The 14,662-nt window shown below is 31.2% G+C and overlaps 1 protein-coding gene across 1 annotated transcript in view; it reads left to right on the top strand.

Moving 5' to 3' along the window:
* LOC145240168 (uncharacterized) overlaps nucleotides 1–14,662 on the top strand; it is a 98,194-nt gene that overhangs the window by 16,045 nt on the left and 67,487 nt on the right. The gene's annotated exons all lie outside the window — the stretch shown is intronic.

A 14,662-nucleotide genomic window follows, 5' to 3' on the forward strand; every position in this document is an offset into this window, starting at 1 on the left:
TTTGTTAAAGTTATTTTAACGCAATTTTCTTACAAATAAATCTACTTTCACCTGTTAACAACCATTAGAGCATTTTACAACGACGATTTACGCTCTACCTCCTCTTTTTTTAATTTATTCCCCATTTTTTAATACACCTTTCTTAAAAACATTAATACATTTTCTTCTACACTACCAACATAAATAAATAACTCCGAAAATATGTTTTTTTTAATTGTGTTACACATAAATAATCAACGCGACAATAAAACGTATTGTTTTACTGTGTACGTTTTCAGCGTCCCAATTGTTTATTTTTTCGCGTTTAAATTAAAAGATATATCAAAATTTGAATTTAACTTTAAGTATTATGGCATCTGTTCAGTGCACATTTACCTATAAGTATGGCAAACCACTTATAATTCAATGGCTGTAAGTTTTGTTTTTTTAATAAACAATGTATATATATATATATATATATATATATATATATATATATATATACATATATATATATGCATGTCTTTATATATACATATATGTATATATATATGTATATATATGTATATGTATATATAAATGTATATATATATGTATATATATACATTTATATATATATATATATATATATATATATATATATATATATACAGTCCTTGTCAAAATCATAAGACCACTTAAGAAAGTAAGCGTTTACGCATATTATCGAATTTTTAATCAAACAAATGGCTGAAACCACTACCAGAAGGGAAAATATGATGGAAAAAATGAAATCTGCTTCATTCGAAACCTTAACCCTGATCTAATAATTATTTTTTAAAAAACAAACATTTATCTTGGACGTAACATATAGTTTATGCTTGGAAATCTAGTGGATGACAACAGGGGAGAGGCCAGAGGGTGTCCTTCTTGGTTGCTTACAGGAATATCTTTCGGGACCGACCGTGATTTCCAAAGGGTTGAAATAGTTCTTGGGACTGATGATATAAATGCACTCTGCAAACTGATTGGTCGGTGTGTAACCAAATTACCTAACAGGGACTATTTTCTTGGAGAGGTTGAAAGATCTTACAAAATTAAACAATAATGCAAAGGAGTGTATAAAAAAGTGGGAAACTATTGTATGACCATATGCTTCAAAGACATGCAAAAAGAAGCAGAAATGTGAAATAATTAATTTAAGCTGTTCTGTCGAGGATACTATAGGTGTTCGTCTTAGTAGAGAGTATTAAGACCAACTTGCCTAACAGGGATGATTCTCCGACAGAGAAAATTAAATCATTATTTATGACTACTACATCCCTCTAAAACTGCTGGTATTTGTAGATCTACTATGAAGAAGGTGTTGTTATTTCATTCGGAATTGTTGTACGTGCATGAATACCGATGCATGGTATGCTACCAGTTTCATTTCACTTGTTTTTGCTTTAATTTAGGAAAGACATTAGGAGTTTTTTTTTTTTTCTGGAAACATTCTATTACATGCAGAGACTGGTAGTTTGGATTATTTTATAGAAAGGTATAAATCCACTGGATGTAAGGGGATAACAAAGACGGAAGCTTATTATTGCATGGACAGGAAATGCCCATTAGCCTTGGTCTCGAAAATACCAAGTCTATACGTAAGAAGGAAACAGTCAACGTTGCAGCTTGAAAAATCTTGCAGAAATATAACAATAAAGCAAAGGACTGCGTAAAAAAGTGGGGAACTGTTGCATAAGCATATGCTTCTAAAACATGGAAAGGTGTAAAACAACTAATTGAAGCTGTTTTGTGATAACCTTAGCTAATAGTGTTAAGACCAAGTTCCTATCATAATATTTGTAAGCAATGGAAAATGTCGTATAAAAAGAAAAAACAAAACTTACTTACACCGTTTGGTATAGGTTGAAGAAAATGACACATTGTCTGAGTGAGGAAATAAAGAATTGGAAAGTTCTTTGGGCTGCCGAAAGTCTGTGACTAGTTATCTTCAGGCGAAGATAATCGGTGTTGGGTGTCTAATGAACATGGATAGGAGAGGTAAATCCAACTCATCAGTAGATAATTATGCTCTCAAGTAGTATATATTGAGGTTTCTCAGAGTGGACTCCATGGAGCCCTGGGGCTCTGTGAGTGAGGCTGAGGAGATCTGCAAGCCCTTTCTTAAAGAGGAACAAATGTTTTATATGGGAAAATTAAATGGCTACAGACATTTAATTATTGACCTTTTTTTATTGCAAAGAGATATGATACACAACTACAGGCGCAGAGTTTCAGGATAATTAATGAAAAAGTAAATGAAAAAATAAATTAACAAAAAATGCAACAATTTTTGATTAATCAAAAACAAAAACAAACACTAAAATAACGAACAGGAACAACTAATGAACAAATATAAGTTAAAATTTGAAATTAATGTTTTCGCAAATTGGTGTAAGCCCAGTTACTTATGTGCCCCCTTCTAAAGGACAAAACCTATCAGCCTGCTGTATTATTTCACAGTTCAGCTTATCCTATTACAAACTGATTGATGGATCGTTTAATGGGGAGAGGTTTCTTGAGTTTCTCGTCGAGGCTGTTAATGAGGGTGTTTTAAGGAGAAATGTAGTCTTAGTAATGGATAACGCCCCAATCCACAAGACAATTGTTGTTAAAGAGTTTTTAGAATCTCACCAGATTGAAGTTGTATATCTTCCCCCCTACAGCCCCGACCTTAACCCTATAGAAATTTTTTTTAGTATGGTTAAGTCTAGATACTCGGCCATAAGACCTCGTGCTGTTACTAGGGAAGAATTAAAAATTAATGTTGGTAATGTTTTGGAAAACTTAAATGGGGAGGATGTGCAAATTTTTGAAAATCTCATAAGAAATATGTGGGACCTAATCTACCAAGTAATAACAGGTGTTGAATAAATGAAATTATAAAGTCTCTTGATTTTTGAATAAAGTCTCTTGGTTTTTGAATAAAGTCTTTATATTTTTTAATAAAGTCTTTATATTTTTGAATAAAGTCTCTTGGTTTTTGAATAAAGTCTCTTGATTTTTGAATAACCCTGTATTTACCTTGACTTATTACGAATTCGTTAAGTATATCTCAGTATCAGTATTTACTTACTCTTTAGTTTACTTGATTATCTCCCTTCCCCCACCCCATTTAAAACTCGGTCAGTCATGAAACAGGAAATTGTCATCGATCATGGAACACATAAAGTACAAAAATATACGTTTTCATCACTTTCAAGGCAGCTATCTTCTTCTTCTTCTTCTTCTTCTTCTTCTTCTTCTCAAATTCTTTTCCCTTGACAAGGTTAGACTGTGGTAGATTAGAAATCGATGTACTGTGACAGATGGGCGATCTTTGTTCATCTGGCTTACTCTTTTTCCTTGTTTCCTTTTCACTTCTTTCTTGACTAAGAGCATCAGATTTTTACATCGATATGTGATTCGGATGAATGGTAAAAAGCAAATGATTTTAATTGCTATCCCTTTTTCTTTCTCCCGGCTTCATTGAACATGTGAGCTGAAAAATATTCTCCAACCAATAAAGATCGTTTCAATTTTAGAACTATGTGAAATTCTCCAAGCTTTATAAAACAGTAGTTCTTTTTTTTAGGGGGATTGAGGGGAACACGTGCTACTCAACATGAATCTCCAAGTCCATCCCAGACAAATCCCTTAAGTCCAAGTTTCTATCTCCAGTGAACACATGCCACCCAGAAGCTGAGCTCTCTCTCTCTCTCTCTCTCTCTCTCTCTCTCTCTCTCTCACACACACACACACACATATGCACGCATCACACACACAACAGAACTTTGAAACCAACTTCCGGCTTCTTTTTCCAAAAATTAAAACTTCTCAACAAACTTCGGTCTTTCAAAGTATGTTTTATATTTCTGTAAAATTTTTTATATAAATTTATTATAAATTTTAATTCATGCTTTCTTCTCATCTCATTCTTAAAATCCTGTATTGAGTTTGCAATTACTAACTGGTAATCCATTCATATCTCTATTTATCTTTTCGTTTGCAACTTGAACTACATATTTATTAATTGTTAGCGATGTTATTGGCATTTTCCAAAGACGTACTATCATCCAAAATACACTACATGCAACCAAGAGCGGCAGCGGCACTACAAGATTACTTCATTTACTATCTACAAAATTCTCTATCAACTTACATCTTGATTTATCAATTCCAACAGTTCTATGTATCAGCCTTAAAGTGTTTCCAATTCCTCTAAGGTCCACTTATTGTTTTATGGACCTCCTATTTCTACTAAAACTACATTCCTTGGATCTTCAGTACTCTTCTACTCTTTCCATGACCTTCATCTCTTCTCTTGATTCATTTATTCTTGAAATCATACATCCGATAATTCGTTTCATTCGGGCTATAGAATTAAACTCCATATTCAATGTATTAGATATATACAGGGTGGCCGAAAAGTCCCAGGACACTGGCCGAAAAGTCCCAGAACACTGGCCGAAAAGTCCCAGGTGTGTTTCATTAAAAAGTACTGTGTTTTATTAAAAATACATGTATAGTGTCCTGGGACTTTTCGGCCACCCTGTACAGAAGAACAAATCGAATAGACGCGGTATACAACTTCGTTCTGACCTTAATGACCTAGGTTCTGTAGTAGAAATAAGCCAAAAATGGATTGTAATGCTATTAGACATTATATAGAACATATAGAATACTATTGTCATATTTGGGATCGTGAAGCTCTGTCCCATTTGAAGGTTTTTAATAAGGTGCAGAAACGTATCTGTGATTTGATTGGCTCCCTTTCTTTTTCATTGAACGGTCTCTAACACAGACGTGATGTTGCTAGTCTCAGTTTTTTTTCTATAAATACTATCATTTGTTAGTCAAAATTATCGGGTCTATTTCATACTATCTTTGTACCAGCCTGCTTGATTCGTTGGTCTAGTGATCTCCATCAATTTTCTGTTTCGGTACCTCATCATAATACAGCTTCCTATTCCAGTAGCTTTTTTCCAAGAATCTCAGGCATATGGAACTTTTTTCCTGCTGACTGTTTTTCGCTTACCTATAGCATTGATCTTTTCAAGATTAAGACCAATAGGCATCTCCTCTTTGTGATAATCATGCTTCGCTCTTTTTAGCTCCTTACATCAAGTGGCTTCATGCATTGCCTCGAGTGATTTCCATAAAAAAACCAAACAAAAAAAACCTTAATCTAATGTCTATCATATTTTAAGGAGTGGTATGTAATATTATCGTGATAAGCAGAGATTCTTTGATCCTCACAGATTGCTTGTTGTCTTCTTTGTCAGCAAAAACAACTGTTCTCTGTTTGACACATAAATAGCTGCTCAGAGGATAGTGATGTCTCTCAGAGTGATGATAATGGCTGTTCTTGCTGTGGTATTTTAATAGCAGAAACAGGGTATTCGCATTGTTCTTCTCTAGTTGTGATAGTAGCAGTCGTCTTGATCTCTTTCTCTGTAGCTATAATAATGGATTAAAAAAAGATAACAATTTGTCAACAAAAACAATTGTTCTTTCGTTGATACGAAAGCAGTTGTTCAGCTTATAATTTTATTTCTCTAAAGTTGTGGTAGTGGACATCATCACTATCATCATGGTGTTTAAACAGCAGAAACAGAGTTGTTTTTTCTGGTTGAGGCTTTGAAAATGGCGACTGACTCTTCTCAGTTCATTGGTAAAAGAGTGAGACTTTGCTATGCTCTTTGCCACATCTCACTTTGGACTTCCTGTGCATCTAACTTGACTTTTAAAAGAAAATTTAATCTTCTTACTTAAAATACCCATATGTAGAGTTCTCCATTTTAAAGCTTTTTATTTTTACACACCCAACGTCTAATCTTGCTTCACTCACACCAAATTACATATAGTTTTAACTTAATCTAATGGAAGATTTCATCTCTTTGCTTAACTAACTAAATGTGGAATTTTCTATTTTTAACCTTATTTTTACAAATTCAACATCTCATCTATTGATAGATGTAACATAGTACACGTTCACAGACACTTGGGATCCAGCACGTTGTAGACTCCATCGCAAAGGAGACCAATACAAAGAATAATTTGATCACTTTTTCCCGTTGAATAATGACATTTACTTCTGGAACTTTCCTGAATAAAACATGATCCTGATCCTCTTGAACGTGATCCTCTCGAATGTAATTCCTGATGTATGCCCACCTTTCTCTTCTCATGATTTCTTTGCTGTAATGTCACTTCACATGTAATGTCACTTCACATGCAGCTGTCACTTCACATGCAGCTGTCATACGCATGTCCATGCTCTGTTACATAGACATTTAAGTTGCTTAATGTTTGCAATATTTTTATTATTTTACAAATTTTCACTTATCTTAGATTTCATTATTGATTTTTCTGTTTTAAATAAAACTAGCTGGGTTACACTGTATTGCCCGGGCAAAGTTTAACATATTTCTATTATAACTTCTATCTATGACTTTCACCCTTCATCTCCCCACCCCTTCCTTCTTTCTTCTCTGCTTAGACCATTCCTCTCTATGGACACACACACACACACACACACACACACACACACACACACACACACACATAAGTCAAGGAAGAAGTCGGCTTAAGGAATTAATTCTATGAAAATATCAGAGTTGCTTCCCTTTAAATAATGGTTTGAAAACCGACAAAACCTGCGCCAGTTTTTATTTTAGATATTATTCATCCAAGTCAATGTCAATTAAAAAAAAACACTTTGTGAGCATTTGTATTGTAGTTTTAGAGTTTTGGGCTGAACATACGCTTAGACAACTGCCCTTTTATGCAATAGATTACTAAATTTCTTTTGTTTTCTTGTTGTTTGTCTCCACAAGTTTAAATTTTTATAAACATTACATTGTTCGTCAATCAAATAATTGATATATGAAATGTAAATCTCTGTTTAAGTCAAAGTTGTGCTATGTTAAATGTAGGATAATTTGGATATCTTTATTATAATGGCGATGTTGTGTCTGTATGCTTATAAAATTGTAATAATATTTAACTATTTCATTGCGTTGTTAAATTTCATGATCATTTATATAATAATACTAGACTACCCGTGACCCGTTGGGTCAGTATGTTATATTAGTTATTGAATTAATGTATGAGCATGACACTTGTGACGTAAAGAAAATAGTTTTTTGTGACATAACAGAAACATTTCTATGAAAGTATATTAAAATGAAAAAATATTATAGATAGATTTCTATGAGTCGTTCTGTTTATAGTTGTCTATTTTTGAAAAAAAAAACTTGCAGCCATTGAATTATAAGTGGTTTACCATACTTATAGGTAAATGTGCACTGAACAGATGCCATTATACTTAAAATTAAATTCAAATTTTGATATATACTTTAATTTAAAAGTGAAAAATAAACAATTGGGACGCTGAAAACGTACACAGTAAAACAATACATTTTATTGTCGTGTTGATTATTTATTTGTAACACAAATTAAAAAAACATATTTTCGGGGTTATTTATTTATGTTGGTAGTGTAGAAGAAAATGTATTAATGTTTTTTAAGAAAGGTGTATTAAATAATGGACAATAAATTTGAAAAAAAAGGAAGACGGTGGGTAAATCGCCGTTGTAAAATTCTCTTCTGGTTATTAACGGGTTAAAGTATATTTATTTGTAAGAAAATTGTGTTAAAATAACTTAAACGTAATATTGAAATGAACGATGTAAAAAGAAAGTATTAACAATTGTTTATTTGGATAATTTAAATGCAAAAAAGAAATATTGGGACACTGAAAAGGTAAATAGTAAAACGATATGTTTTAGTGTTGCGTTTATTATTTGTTTACGTAAAAAATGGACTGCATATTTTCCAAAGAATCTACTGACACTAATGATGCAACCAATAAACAATTAAAACATAGACCTCTAACGTAAGAAATAATAAAGATAACAATAAATCTAGGAAAATAAGAAGTAAAAAATTATGCATTACCCCCACAATAACTTATTATAAGAAATAATAAAGATACCAATAATTCTAGGAAATTAAGAAGAAAAATAATATATGGTTCACCCCTCCCCTACAATAATAAACGAACTTAAGAAATAATAAAGATACCAATAATTCTAGGAAATTAAGAAGAAAAATAATATATGGTTCACCCCTCCCTACAATAATAAACGAACTTAAGAAATAATAAAGATACCAAAAAATCCAGGAAATTAAGAAGAAAAGATAATATATGGCTCACTCCTCCCCTACAATAATAAACTAACTAACTTAAGAAATAATAAAGACACCAATAAATCTAGGAATTTAAAAAGAAAAAATAATATATGGTTCACCCCTCCCCTACAATAATAAACTAACTAACTTAAGAAATAATAAAGATACCAATAAATCTAGGAAATTAATAGAAAAATAATATATGGCTCACCCCCTCCCCTATAATAATAAACTAAATCACTTAAGAAATAATAAAGATCCTAATAAATCTAGGACATTAAGAAGAAAAAAATGATATATGGTTCACCCCTCCCCTACAATAATAAACTAACTTAAGAAATAATAAAAATACCAATAAATCTAGGAAATTAAAAAGAAAAAATAATATATGGTTCATCCCTCCCCTATAATAATAAACTAACTCACTTAAGAAATAATAAAAATACCAATAAATCTAGGAAAATAATAAGAAAAATAATATATGGTTCACCCCTCCCCTACAATAATAAACTAACTTAAAAAAATAATAAAAATACGAATAAATCTAGGAAATTAAGAAGAAAAAATAATATATGGTTCAACCCAACATTAAATCAATAACTTAAGAGCTAACATCTCCAAAAATCTTTTTTACTTTTAGAAAATTCTTTTAAATACCCCCATAAATAGCATTTTCTTGCAAATAATAAATACTGTGAAAATTTCTTTTTCTACCATGTCAAATTTGGTACAAACCATAATAAATTCCAACAATCATGCTCAAAATGCTAATCTGCAAAACACTAATTCCTTGAATTGCAACTGCCAGGTTTTCCGCTTTGTTTTTCCTCTTAATAATGACTTAATAATAAATCAGAGTGACGTAATTTATTTATGCACTCTGATATCTACCATTAACATTGCTTGGTTCTTGGTACATAGATATTTGTTGAAGTGTGCGAACAAAATTAAGGAAATTGTTTAAGGGCAGTTAATTTGGATTACCACACACAGTGATCGTGCCACACGCTATGCTACTGAATCATAAGCCAGGTGCTTATTTGTTAAAGATTTGATTCATTCCTAATTCTTTCAAATTTATAAAAATCACAAATAGATTCATTCAACTGTATTCAATTGTACATCTTGATAATGGGTCAATTCCCTTCGCACCCCAAAATGTCCCCTCCCTCAGAATCACTAATAAAATCCACAGTCCTTTCTGCAATCTAGCTAGATCCGGTAGAATTAAACTTTAGTCTATTAATGGCTTGTCCATCAAGTTACAATCATAAATATCCACCTGTCCTTCTTTTCCCACCTTCCATTAATAATATGGGGCAGGAGATACTTTGGCGATCTTCTGATCATTATAAGATGTAATCCTTTATAGGCTATACAATCTCCAATAATTTTCTCTGTGGCGTTACCTCAAAGACAGTTGGATATTCATGACGGAAACTTGGTGGACAAGTCAGGCATAGACGGAAGTTTATTTGTACCAAATATGATTGAATTGCAGAAAGAATTGTGAATTTTATAATAGTGTATCACAATAAATAGTTCTAAATACACTAAGTTTCATTTTATCAGCATACAAGGTGACCCCAATAAAATGCCACCTATGAAATCGTTAATAAAATTCACAATCCTTTCCGTAATCCAACCATTATTTGGTAGAAATTAAATTCAGACTGACTTGTCTACAAAGTTTCAGTTATGAAACTTCAACAGTTTTTGCTTTATCACTGTTCAGTTATATGTGGTGACACTTTAGTGATCGTCTCATTAGTAGAGGTATGCTCCTGTTTGAGTTTTACACTCATCGGACTTTAACACCCAGGTTTTTAACTCTAGGATTGTCTAAAAAATAATGTTTATAAAGCAATCCCTAAAATGTTTTTAAACTGTATAAGGCATTCATGACCAAACTAATGACAATGTGAAGAGAGTTATTAACAATTTTGCACATCGTATTCAGATGTATCATTATTGAACGACGATAGAATAAAGACTGTTGGATATTCCTGATTGAAACTTGTTGGACATGTAAGGTATTAATGGAAGTTTATTTGTACCAAATATGGTTGGATTGTAGAAGGAATTATGAATTTTATAATATTGTGTAGCGTAATGGATAGTTCTAAATACACTAGTTTTCATTTTAGTTATTTCTTGACAGAGTTATCTACCTTTAAGTAAACAGACAATATTGCGGGAACGCTGTCTGAAAATGATAGATCGACCAATAAATCATCGATTGAAATTTATTTGTTCCAAATATAGTTGAATCGCAGAAAGGATGGTGAATTATTTAGTTTAAATAAACTTTGATGTATGTTTGACTTGTCCAATAGATTTCAGCCATTAATCATTGCTTGATTATTAAGGGACACTTTGGTGGTTGTTGCATCAGTAAAAGGTGTGATCCTAAATGGGTATCGCATTCATTGGATTCATCAGATTTTTATCTGTGGGATTATCTGAAAAACAAAAAAGTCTATGAAAACAATTGTCAAACTATTTTTGAACTGAAAAGTATTACCAGAACAGAAATCAGAATCATTTGTCTACAGTGGAATGTGTTAGGTATTGATAATTTTGCACGTTATATCCAAATGTGTTTCTCATTGAATGACGATTTTAGAAAAAAAACAAAAAAATTCTGGGAAATTGTTGACTGAAATTGGTGGAAAAATCAGCCATATATTAATTGTAAAAAGGATTGTGAATTTGAAATATTTGAATTTTCAAATTGGAGGTTGTACCCATAATATGACCTCACCCTCTTCAAATCCTTTTTTCTAAAATTATGAAATATTTATTAATTGATGTCTAATACCTATTGTTTCCACTTCATTTTACCTAGACATTCTAACGGATTTTTATCCACTAAATATCTCTCTCACTTATGGAGAACATAGAATAAAGAATTGGAAAATAAAATACACCCGGTATATGGTTTTGTGTGTGTGTGTGTGTGTGTGTGTGTGTGTGTGTGTGTGTGTGTGTGTGTGTGTGTGTGTGTGCATTTCTTGCTCAATTGGAAGTTCTTTTTATGACACACTGAGACCACATAGAAGAGTTGTGGCCTAGGGCAATTACCAATAAACAATATATATATATATATATATATATATATATATATATATATATATAGTCCTCCACATACAGTACTGTTTCGCTGTTTCACAGCTCATCAGTGCGGCTAGACAAGCAACTACCTCAAGCCAGGATCGAAACCCCACCACCCAAACGACAGTCAGAGCTTCTAACTGTCGTGCTATTCGGCTGCTGCTATGCGGACAGTGAATTGACAATGTTTTGACATTGCCCAAATACCTAAGCTCAAGTTGCTTACACAAAGAACATCGCTTAATATGCTAATGGTAATTTATATATCACTTCCCAATATGTTCAACCCAAGATAGGGAGCATTATAGTCATCAGTATACAGTACTGTTTCACTGTATAAAACCTCATCAGTGCGGCTAGACAAGCAACTACCTCAAGCGAAACCTTACCGGCCAAATGACTGTTGGAGCTTTTAACTGTTGCGCTATTCGGTTGCTGCTATGCAGGCAGTGAATTATATATATATATATATATATATATATATATATATATATATATATATATATATATATATATATATATATATATATATAACTGTGTCTTTTTACCAAAGAACAAAATTATGTCTCTAATGAGTTGTTTGGTGAATTTTGATCATTCAATGAAATACGTGTAAGATGAATTATCCTACTAATAAAATAAAATTGAGCGATGTAAATTTATCTTTAACTTGGATGTTTACTTTCGATCTGCCGCTATCAATTGCAATGAACCGGTCTTCATTTATAATCCAAGCCAAAATACTAATCGTAATACCTCTAACCTACCCAGTTGCACCAGGAGAAAGAAAACTATTTGGTTTAATCCTCCATTTAGCGTAAATGTCAAAACTAATATACCTAAGGAATTCTTCAACATTGTACAAAACTCTTTTAGATACCAACACAGATATAGTTCTATTTTCAATAAAAACTCAATAAGGATTTCTTATTCAACTATGCCTAATTTAGCAAAAAGAATCTTAACATCTAATAAAAAATTAAATCAGCCCAAAAAATCCCTTTCCCAATTAAACCCAAAACTAACTGTAATTGTAATAACAAACATCTTTGCTCACTCACTAATGATTGCATCCATAAAAATGTTATATATTCATGCACAATTACAGAACTCCCACGCAATCCTCCCATAACAGACATTAATATTTTGTCTTCTAGTTATCCCCATTCCCATCCTTCATCTGATATAGTTACTAATCACACGAGCAGCCCCTCCATCTATAATCATGCAACCAGCAATAACAATAATGATAATAATAATAATAATAATAATAATAATAATAATAATAATAATAATAATGAGAATAATGATATTTCTCCTAACGCCATCCTAACACTAACAACACTCATTATCCCCTCCAAAACAGTCCTCGTACAATCATTGTCCCGCCCTTTGTTCAACACAATGAACAAAATTCAAACTATTTCCCTAATACAAATCAGCAAATTAATATTAATTTCAGACCTCGAGTTTTTATATTTCACATACATATATCGGTGCTACTTCAACATTAATTAAGAAAAGAATATCAAACCACATTTCTTCTTTTAACAACCAAAATTCTAATAATAACCAAGGAACTTCTCTCACCACGTTAATTAAAAAAATAATAATACCCCTTTTTCAATCAAATCAGCCATCCTAAAAAAGGTTAAGTCTTATACTCCAGGTTCTAAGTCATGTCGCCTCTGCACGACCGAAGCTATAACTATAATTACGTCCCCTCAAAGTAGCAATATAATAAATTCTAAAAACGAACTGATCTCTTTCTGCAAACATAAGTCCAAATTTAATTATAGTAAATTTGAAATTACATAGCCTTTAATTTAACCTTTCAGATATATATTCTTTTCTATAATATTATCGTTTTCTCTACATATTTTCTTAATATTTTACAACTTCAAAAATTTTTATTTTTTTAATTTAATTTTAATTTTAATTTTAATTTTGTTATTGTAATTCTTTATTCTTCCTTGTTTGGCCGGTTTTTCATCTGTTATTTCCGTTTTTAGCGTTCAAATATTCCTATCTATCAAATATATTAATCTACCTACACTTTTATATTTTGCATGTATGTTTACTTATACGTTACTATATGCATTTACTTACATACTTACTTATTTACTTACATACTTACTTATTTACTTACATACTTATTTGCTTTATCCGAAATTTGCAGATACCGGCCTCTCTCTCCCCTTTAATTAAAATTTTTTTTTATTTTATTTATTCATTTATTTACTTGTGTGTAGGTGGGTGTGTTTGTTGTATATATATATATATATATATATATATATATATATATATATATATATATATATATGTATATATGTATATATATATGTATATATATATATGTATATATATATGTGTGTGTATGTAATTGTATGAATTCATATATATGTATGTATGTATTTACATGTGTACATATTTATTTTATATTTCTTCTTATTTCATTTGGTTGTCCTTCAAAAACTCCTGCTGATAAGTCAATTCTTAAATAATAACTTGTAAATTTTAGTTGACCTCTTTTTTGCTAAAATTTTTTTGCGCCTTTAACGTTATCTTGTCTGGGTCATTTTGACATTGGTTTTTCTATCTTAAAATTATTCCGATTACAATTCAACTTTTTCCCCTCCCTTCTTTTTCTTTCTTCTTCACCCATTTTCTTCAATTCAATCTTGCCCCGACAGTCGAGCTGTATATTTATTCCATTTTTGTTTTACGCACATTTTATCTTTCTTTTAATAATATATTGGAATTCTTTCCCATTTCCTTGTACCTATTTGTGAGTTATTCCATCGATTTCTGCCTTTTGGATTACTTTGGATCATCTTCCAATTACGCGGTTCCCTTGGATTTTACTTGTGCGAATGGAAATTTAACTAACTTTTTTGGATTCTGCATCTTTGGATTTTACCGTCATTGGAAATTTTACCCTTCATCAGACTTTCCATTCACGTGAAATCACTTTTTTATTCGCCCTATTCCCTCTGCTTCACTTTTTATTATCAATAAAAATCTATGACTTTCATTTAATACCTTTGCAATCAAAATCCGACCCCGCATTTTGCTAAATCCTACCCTCTGATGAGAAGGAAAATATTTCTTTGAAACTCCGCGGATTAAGGACTGTCAATTTATTTAGTGTTTCCTTTTTAAAATTAAATATGTTTTTAACTCTTTTTCAAAGTATTTTTTTAACATATTTTATTAACTACTTGTTCTTATATATATATATATATATATATATATATATATATATATATATATATATATATATATATATATAAACTTTAAACATATCACACCAAAGAAAAATGCTATTTCAAACTTAAGCATGGCAAAACGAATGAAATACTATGCACGACAA

This window comes from Euprymna scolopes, chromosome 19 (assembly GCF_053919585.1).
Source record: "Euprymna scolopes isolate OS-2025 chromosome 19, ASM5391958v1, whole genome shotgun sequence".
In the NCBI taxonomy this organism is placed as follows: Eukaryota; Metazoa; Mollusca; class Cephalopoda; order Sepiida; family Sepiolidae; genus Euprymna; species Euprymna scolopes.